Consider the following 10,987-nt stretch of genomic DNA (forward strand, 5'->3'; position numbering starts at 1 on the left):
AATATGTTATCAATATGCAGAGATTTACATGACCTTGTGCAATGCAAAAATGTAGGTATCGACCGATTGTAGTACCGTGAGTGGGGATAGGCGTGTACCAATACTATTTATAATAATTTTGATTTACTGATAACAAAACACAAGCTTGTTATTCTTTTTCGACTATGTAGATGTTAATTAGCTTTGATTTAATAACTTTTTTATACAAAGTTTGTTTAATTGTTTCAGGTGAAGTTTGGTGCCTGTTAAAACGGCTAAACCAGCTGCATTTGTTTGCACCTGTTCTAAGTAAGGAACCTGTTGCCGCAGTCAGTGTAGTTGTCGTATGTTGTTGATGTGGTTAAAACTGTTTCTAGTTTCTCGATTTTTTATATAGATTAGACCGTAGTTTATCCTGTTTGAATTGTTTTACACTAGTCATTTTGGAGTCCTTTATTGCTTGTTCGATGTAAGCCAATGAATTTTAAGAACAAATTGTTGGTGTACATGTACCTCAGATTGAGAAAGCAAACATGTTAACTATATTAACACTGTCACAATTAATGGAAGGGTTTGGCGTCAGTAAACATGTTTACATCCGCTACATTATGTATGTGCATACCCCAAGTTAGGAGTCGGTTATTCAGTAGATGCCGTTTGTTGCTGTATATCATAATTGTTTTTTTCTTTTATTGCTTTTTAAATAAATCAGGTTGTTGTTTTTCTTCGTTTTGAATTGGTCTGAATTGTCATTTCAGAAATTAAAAAAAATAATGCATCCATCTCTTTAATGTTCTAAGTCATGCTTAATGCATTCGTTCAAAAAATTAGATGAACAATTGTATTTTATCACCTTAAATTGTCAAAAACGTTTTTTGTCTTAATCCTCAATTCCCTTGAAAACTTTCAAGGAAACACGCATTAAATTATGATTTACAAACAACATATCATTTAAACTATCAAATGGCTAGAACATGAAACTTCTCTATTCCTCAATTTCAAAATTTTGTATTGCTTAATTTTGTTAAAGATTTAATTTTCATGTATTATTTTTGTTGATACTACATGAATCGTTTTGAAGAGAGTCAGACTGAAATTGTAAGCTAGATATATTTTGCACTATATTGCTACTTCCATTTCGTATTAACTCAGTTTTCATGTTCAAACGAAATTCTCTTTTCTACATAAAAATGCATTATTGTGTTATCTTTCTTCCCATACCGTGTCTATAATTGATCATACATTTAATATTTTTACCGTCACCAATGTCATATACAATTACAAATGTTTATATTTCAGGGGGTAACACTATAATCATACTTCAGTTTCCTTCAAGTCCTCAAACTGTATGCCTTCGTTTGAAATTAAATACATTTACACGTGACTAATATTGCCCCGCATGATATTCAAAATTGTTCTATCCAGAAAAGCTGGTTACCAAAGTGTCCTTCTGTAATGTAAATAGTTATATCTACATTCATATATTAAACATGTCGGTTATTATTTATCTAGTTTATTTCTAAAATTTCTAAATTATGAACAGAATAACTGTAATTTATAATGAGCGAATATTTCTTTGCCCGACCCCGCCGCATTGTTGCGCCTGTCCCAAGTCAGGAGCCTCTGACCTTTGTTAGTCTTGTATTATTTTAATTTTAGTTTCTTGTGTACTATTTGGAAATTAGTATGGCGTTTATTATCACTGAACTAGTATATATTTATTTAGGGGCCAGCAGAAGGACGCCTCCGGGTGTGGGAATTTCTCGCTACACTGAAGACCTGTTAGTGACCTTCTGCTGTTGTTTTTTGTATGGTCGGGTTGTTCGTTTTGACACATTCTTCATTTCCATTCTTAATTTTATCATTATTATTTTAAATTTGGAACCTTATTTTTAAACAGCTGTCAATATGAAGTATCTATCTCATGTTCATTCTTCTAAACAAGATGCAACTGTTACAGTTTGTTTTCTTCACATTTGGTTATCAGTATAATGGAATTGTATGCGACTGTCATTCGAATGAGAGGTTAAGCTAGCTATAAAACTAGTTTTGATCCACAATTTTCTACATTAAAAAAAAATGCCTGTACCAAGTCAGGAATATGACAGTTGTTATTCCTTCGTTTGATTTGTTTAAACTTTTGATTTGACATTTCCTTTAAGACTTTTCGTTTCGAATTTTCCTTAGAGTTCGGTATTTTGTTAACTTGATTTTTGCAAAACATAATTTATGAGTCTTTTGTAGACGAACGCGCGTCTGGCGTATATACAAAATTGAGCCCTGGTATCTATGATGAGTTTAGTTATGGTTATCATTATATTTAGAAAAAAAAGGAATTTAGGACATACAGTTCTCTTTTCTGCAAGGATTTAGTTCAAGAAAACCATCCTTGATTTCTGTGAATCAATATAAACCATAAAGCATTATACTAGATTTTGGTATAACATATCAAAGCCAAGGCTATATAAAACATAAATATCTTTACGACCAAAAAAGCCAATGAAAAGAACAGCAGACGTTGTGTAATTTTAACATGGTCTGATAATAAACTATTTAGCTCTTAAAGTTTAAAAAAAATTCATTTACCGAAAAGGATTTTTTTTTCTTTTTAAATTTAACTTCGTGTTATTTTCTTCACTCTATGTCTCATATCATATGATTATAATATTGAGTAGTCTGAAGAAAAATTTCTTGAGACAGTATGTCAGTACAATTTGCACCACGTCCGAAGATCCAACCCTTTGTATACAATCTTATGTAACTATGTACATTTGTAATGTACCGTCTATATAAAACTCAGAATACTTTACGACCAGCTGTGACTATTGCATGAATATTTGGGAAAATGTGATCGAGAGGTCTTATTGGGCCTTCAAATATTGTGATTGTGTTGAAAAAAAATATTTTTTGTCTTATTTAAGACTGTTCGGAAATATTTCAAATTGTGTAGGTAGCAAACCATGATCGCACACACATCATCATCTAAGTAAAATTTCTTCTCCCTTTTTTTGTCCTTTTTATTATATTTCGTTCTTTTATGGTTTTCTAGTGTTTCTGTTTTCTGAATAATGATTGATTTATATGTCTATATAATATTTTCTTTCTGTTTTATTATTATTTTCTTTTTCTTCAATTTTCCGTCTTTTGATCCATATTTTTATATATATTTACTAAATAGATATACCATTCTATACATGCATGCTCATACATATATTTTTGTATTATATTGCTATAAATGTTAAATGGAGAAGACCTCATAAGTCTGTTTGACTTGTGTCTTATCCAATTTGTACTTTAACAAATAAAATATGTTTAAACTAAACTAATTTTAGACGCTTACTTTTATGAGAATGATAGTTTTCATACCAGATTTTGGAAAATACGTTATACAATGTTTAATATTGATAAACCTCATTAATTGTTCATGCAATTTTTGCAATCATTACACATAACAATTATGTAAATGCTCGCGTTCTAAATTTCTATTCTTATTTCATTGACCACAAACAACAGTGTTTTATTACCATTCCGACAAATCGATTATATTTTTATTAATTACCTGATGTAAGGTCAGTTTGGTTTTTCCATGTTTAATTTTACTGTCGAACAAATGTACAAGTACCAAATACATACATCTGAAATTATAATGTCATGTTACATGAATATGATTGATTTATTAATTAGTTCATAATTTATTAATTCATAAATCAATAAATTTATAATATGCTTAAAGGAATTACATGTCATGTTAATTTGCTTGTAAATTCTAATGATCTTTTTCTGTACGCATTTGCACGGTGTAAAGTAACTGCGTCCTAGATACATGTTTTTTTTGTTAGTTGTTATATGGTCTTACTTTTATAAATTATTACTTGGATGGAGAGTTGTCTCATTGGCACTCATACTACATCTTCTTATATCTATTTGAACTTGCTCTTAGACTCCCAGATACTTAAGTCAGGAGCATGGTTTCGATTTCACAAAAAACACATTAGGACTAAGAGCGGTCATAAGTATACTAAATAGGTCATGACTTCAGATCACTATTAGTCGAAATTTTGTTTGTTTGTGAAAGTGACTACTGTAATTCAGTGGCTGTCGTTTGTGCTGTATATCATATTTGTGTTCTGTTCATTATTTTAAACAAAAATCAGGGCGTTAATTTTCTTTTTTGAAGAGTATTCATTTAATCCATACTAATGAATGATTGTCTAATTGGCGTTCATATCACAAAAGTCACCCCTTAATTCTGATCGAAAGTTAGAAAGTTTCAAACATGGTCCAAAAAATAAAGGTTGTATCAATCTGAGATCCATGCTTACTGCATTGTCCAACACTACAGTTGAATTGACTATAAACGTGTTTACTAATGTCTTATTGTTATCAAAAGGAGCGATAATTTCGAAACTTTAAGCATGTAAGACTATGTAAGGTTGAAGTGGGTTTTCTTGGAAGGGGAAAGGGGGGGGGGGGGGGGTAAATAACATTTCATTCAATAGACCAAAAATGATAAAGATAATTACAATTTCAACACTACAATTATATCTTTGAATATAGTTGTTATTTGTATAAAACTATAGAAATTGATTTTGTTTATATATTAAATTGAAAAACAAATCAAAATATTATTATTATAAACATATATATGCACACTCACGGTTCTACGATCTGTCAATACCTGTAAATTGGCATTGCACAAGGTCATGTTTTTCTCCGAATGTAAATGACACTTTACACTAAATCAATTGGAGTTGGATGTGTACTGATCGCTAATTTAGTCTAAGATATATGGTGTTATTATTTTTTTTTGCTTTAAACTAGCTGTCAGTAACTTCAAGTACTCTCTGGTCTGTACTTAATACATTTTTATTTGTGGTTGTGATATCCAAATACCCTGTCACGTACAGTCTGTGCTGTTATTATATGTATTCCTGCTTTGTTTTTATTGCATTAGTTAACTTTGTAATGCCCTTTACAACTGATTTGTATAGTATGTTCTTATGTTGTACGATTAGACTACGTTCCAGGTTAGGGAAGGGTTTTGGTGCCGGCAAACTTGTTTAACCGCGCCACGTTCTGTATGTGCATATCCCTTTTATTCAGTAGTTTTCGTTTGTTGCTGTTTATCATAATTGTTTTTCGTTTACTGATTTGTAGATATTGAGGTTGTTTTCTGATTTGATTACTAGTAGTTTAACATTAAAATTGTGTCATTTCAGTGCCGTTTTATAGATAAATATGTTGTAAGGATTTTGCTGATAATTGAGAGGCCATAGGGCGACGTATATTTGTTGACTTCTATATCATTTAGTCTCTGAGCTTGCAGAGAGCTGTAGCAATGGGAATCATATTTTGGTTGTATAACAACTTGTATGCTGCGCTTATTCGTCAGTTTGATATTTTCATATTTTGACTTGCAGCTTATATTTTACAGTATCAATAAAATTAACTAACTTTTCTGTTTGATTGATGTTAAATAATATAAGGTTCACTGACTTCGTGTTTTTGGTTGTAAACCAATTTGTTACCCAGTTGGTAATGATAAACCTCAAACATCGATGTTCTACGGCTTACGTGCGTACATTTTTGTGACGTTACGCCTATTTCGACCTTATTGTGGTATTTTTCTTTATATATAAAACACCACTTTGAATGATGTATACAGTAAAAATAAAGTCGATGAAAATATTATTATTTTTCATCATTAAAAGTTGATTTTAACGTCATAAAACTCTAGACCAAGAGCACATATTTACTACTGGAATAAAAACAATGTTGTTTAGCTAGAAATATCGAGTTATCCCCCTCTCCCTTATTGTGCTTACTGAAGTCACTCTGATGATCATAATTTCATCACGTATTGTCTACAGGTTAATTCATTTCTGTTTTCATTTCCTTTGCAAACTCAAATGATAGCTAACTTTATTAAAACGCTCACACATTAATGAATTTACACTTAATGATATACTTTATACAATATAAAAGTTCGAATGTTTTATACACACACTTCAATATATCTCTCAAACTTTTCTTTAATTTTTCTCAGATATTGTAGTACTTCAATAGTATTGCCATAATAATATAGGAAACACTACATCACTACAACTGTAAAATATACTAAACCATAAATCTATAAGATGCACGAACTTGTGTTGGATTAAAGATGGATTGATGTCTCAAAATACATTCGCTATTTCAATCAATACTTTATTGTGAACCCAAACTTTCTAATTTCTTTAAAAATAAAGTCAAGATTTATTTATGATGTCTTGTCCCTGTATAACATGATTTCAGTGAGTGAACGAAGCTCATATATCATAGGAAGCTTTGCATTAAAGATACTTATATAATGTCTATTTATATTTAGAACGTGATTTTTTAATTTAAAATTTTCAGTTTTCAACTTTCCTTTTTTCTCTCTCGACGTTAACCTATTTCTGTCCCATCATATGGCGTTTTTAATGTATTAATGCATCATACGTTACAACCGTGTTTAATTAAATTTTAATGTATTTAAGTGTGAACTTCAAAAGCAAAAAAATCAATCCCTCATCAGTGTAATGAAGAAGAACGACTAGGAATCAACATTACACAAAGGTTTACGGTCACTTTTTTAATTTACGTCCCATTACATACTGAATGACTAACTTTATCATGATTCTGTGTCTCATCTGTTTCTGCACGCTCTGATATTTTATGACACTAGGTCGGTCGTTAAACTTTGCACTTAAACTTTATCGATATTGTCCTATTCCCTATTGTTTTATGTTTAACGGTGTCAAGCGGGTCATGCACGTATAGCAGAAGGCAATTATCCTGGTCGAACACTTGCTCCATCCTTTGTAGTAGTTAACGCCATTGCTTCAAGGGTTATCTTCTTTTGGAATTTATGCAAGTTAAAAGGTCACCTTCTGATTCTTCTTTTTTAGAGCGTTGTTCTGTTAGACTGGATACCGGAAGAAAGTCGAACTGAGGCATTTTTAAATTGTCATAGAACACTTACAATATCAACATTTTCATACGTTTAAATTATTTGTTTTAGTGAAATTTGTATTCAGCAATCACCAATCATCAATTGTGTTTATGTCCTTTTCATTTTACTAATATTTATTCATTGTTTATATCTAAGGCAGATATGAATATAAGAATTACTTTATTTGCTCACAAAGCATATGCCTTGTAATTTCGTATTTTTGAATGAGCATTTATTAAAACTTTATAAACTAAACATGATGTACAGTAGTTTTCGTTTGTTTATGTAATATATACGTGTTTCTCGTTTCTCGTTCTGTTTATATAGATTAGACCGTTGGTTTTCCCGTTTGAATGGTTTTACATTAGTAGTTTTGGGGCCCTTTATAGCTTGTTGTTAGGTGTGAGCCAAGGCTCCGTGTTGAAGGCCGTACTTTAACCTATAATGGTTTACTTTTTAAATTGTTATTTTGATGGAGAGTTGTCTCATTGGCACTCACACCACATCTTCCCATATCTATCTATGACTTTGAGAACATGGCGGCGTTTATTCACGACACCGAAGCCACTTTTGAATTGTTCAAACACATACGTTGTTGTCTCTTTGACACATTCCCCAATTCCATTCTCAATTTTACTTATTAAGATTTATTGACGATGATAGTGAATGCTTCCTTGAGGAACTTTAAATCATGATTGGTTGATAGACATTAATCGTATTGTGGTTAAAGACACATATCATCTATTCTTTGTTTGACGTAAAAAAAAATATAATCGATATAGGTAAAACTTCATTAATGAATGACTCTACTTTTCTCGTTAAAGTTCAAAGGAAATGGCATTATGGTAGAATGTACGTTGGTCGTCAAAATGAATAGTTGTATTCAAAGGAGGAACATTATAAGTATTGGCCTGTCTCTCGAGTTAACTGATTGAAAAATAAGTAAGAAATAACTTTGAAACCTTATCAGACAAATAACATAACACCAAAAAAAAAAAGACTGAGCAATGGAACCCTATCAAACAGTGGGGGAGATCTCATGTGCCCAGGAATGGTAGGAAAATCATACCTAAATAAAATTGAATTTCTGATTTATCATATATTTTCATTGTTTTCTAGAGAGCAACACTAATTTAAAAAAAACTAAGTATATCTGAAATCAAAGTTGATTATCTTCGACAGTTAATGTCATGACATACATGGCGCATGGCAAAGTAATTGTATATTTGTATATTGCTTAGTTGTAAGAATGTATGCCTTCAAGGACGCAGTTTCCTTTCCTTTTATTATACTTAATATTATATGAAAAATACCATTTAATCCAATTGGTGAATGATTGCTGATATTGTCTTTCATTGCTAAACTGATGTTTTATGAATGATTTTCTAGTCCAGTATTAAGCTTTGAATTGTCTAATCCAAATACAGACACAACGGTAAGTTGTGTTGAAAAACCTATTTCATTGTAGTCTATCCTTGATATTTTCAAGAAGATATGTACATGACGTATATGAACATATTTTCTGGACATCTTACAATGACAGCATATAGGCACGCGAGATAAGCCTACTGTGCCAAACGTCCATGTGCTGGAGAACTTAAATGAAGTTTTTTTTTATCAAATAATTAACTTTTATTATCTTGATAGTTGTTCTTCCGAACTCTTAAATTGAAATTGATGGTTGATCACATGGAAAACAATGTTTGTATGGTAAACTGTTTGATGTTATATACGTACACATACGCAGGAAGTACTATCTGTTTTTATTTTTAGGGACTTTCTTCACAGAAATGCAATCCATTTACAAACAGCCCTTTTTTTATTTATTGTGAAAGAGTTCAAGCTATGACAGATTATATTTACACTAATACCTTATAAACGATAGGCCTTTCTTTGAAACTATATCCAATTAGAAACAACACCCCAGAAAACATATACCATATGTAACAGCTGTATGATCACAAACCATCCCGTTATGGTATTGGCATATCAATGTCACCCTGCGAGCGATGACAAAACTAATACCGACGAAGTAAGATACTACATACGGCAAAAAATTAATAGGACCTTTTTAACCTATTGAAAATGTCTTTGATAAGTCACGTTCTTTGGACGGCTGTTTTAATTTATTTTCGTTGTATGATTGTTTTTTATTGTGGTTTTCCCACCTTATCATAAGTTTTAAAACTATCAACACGTTATTTTTAAATTTATAGCAGTAGTGTGTACTGATATCTGGCATCAGGTTACGAGTGTTTTCTCTTGTAAATAAACTCATCATTGATACCAGGACTAATTTTGCATATTCGCCAGACGCGCGTTTCGTCTACAAAAGACTCATCAGTGACGCTCGAATCCAAAAACGTTAAAAAGGCCAAACAAAGTACGAAGTTAAAGAGCATTGAGGACCAAAATTTCTATAAAAAAATGCCAAAAACAGCTTATGTTATCTATGCCTGAGGTAGAAAAGCCTTAGTATTTCAAAAATTCAAACAATTTGTAAACAGTTAATTTATAAATATAACCATGTAAATGATAATTCATAATATATTCCTGTATAACTTCTTGGCTACCTTATGTGAGGTATAGGTTTTTTTCACACATCGTTGTCGATATGATAAAATTTGATGCGACTGTAATACAAGTGAGAGGTTGAGCTATAAAACAGGATTACTCCACCATTTACTACATATATAATTGCCTGTATCAAGTCAGGAATATGACAGTTAACGTCCATTTGTTGGATGTGTTTGAGCTTTTGATTTAACCATTTGATTTTGGTCTTTCTTTTTTGAATTTCCCCTGGAGTTCAGTATTTTTTGTTATTTTACTTTATGTATACAGATGTTAGTTATTCTTAACGTTTCCAGCAATTATGCTACATAGTGACACAATAAGCCATTAAAGCTCGTAACGATATGAAACAACATTGAACATTTGGTTGAAATGTTATTAAAGATATTATGAAAAGAGCCTTCAAGATTTTCAATGATCTTTCGTTTTATTTCTTCAAAAACTTACATAAAGTCTAGATTATGAGTGATACCAGTATAGATAACTCCATAAATGTAAATGAAAATTCCTATGCGAGTCATTGCGTAGATTGTTGCGGGGTTTAATGAGAACCCGAATTATTACGCAAATGTAAATATCACTCAAACAAAGCTATCAAGTCTTACTTTATTGCTGTTTGTCGTGATATGAACAAAATTAATCACACCGTGATCTATAAGTCAAACCAGTCTGTATGTACTTTTTAAGAAAAAAAACTTGAGCGATGATTTTTCCGATGCTGGCAAAATCAAATGACAAAATACATAAAAAACGAATGGACAAAAATTGTCATATTTCTATCTTGGTACAGACATTTTCAAATGTAGAAAATGGTGGATTAAACCTTGGTTTTATATCGCTAAACCCCTCCCTCCCCTCCCACAGTATATCAAATTCCGTTATATTTACAATGATGCATGAACTAAACAGGCATAATGCATTAAATAGTCAAAATATGGGTACATCAGTCATCATCGTGTAAAAAATTTAAAAGGAACAATTTAACAGAACACAAAAACATCTATCTACAAACACATTCATTGATTCGCCTGTCTGACGTCAGGAAATTTTATACGTCACATATATTTGTCGTTCAATGATATACAAACAATTTTAAAATTTCACTTGGGCAATATTGGCATACAGGGTTTAAAATCAAAAGTATGAAAAAAATGATTTCAGAAATAGACCGTTATTTAAAATAGTCCAAAAGTTATATAGAATTTATAAGAATCCACAAATAGATCATTCCACTACGCGATTGAATAATTTTGACGTTTGTGGTTCAACGTATTTTCTAATTCATAATAGAAATATATCATAATGACATATAATAGAACAATATCATACTGACGAGATCTTTTAAAGTACAGAGTCAAGTTATAAGAACCAAAGAAACAAAAAAAAAGTCGCATATACAAAACACACCATCAAAAATTGAAAGATACAAACACATTGACGGGATGTTTAAGTACCGAGCCA

The sequence above is a fragment of the Mytilus trossulus genome, chromosome 2 (genome assembly GCF_036588685.1).
Source record: "Mytilus trossulus isolate FHL-02 chromosome 2, PNRI_Mtr1.1.1.hap1, whole genome shotgun sequence".
NCBI lineage: Eukaryota > Metazoa > Mollusca > Bivalvia > Mytilida > Mytilidae > Mytilus > Mytilus trossulus.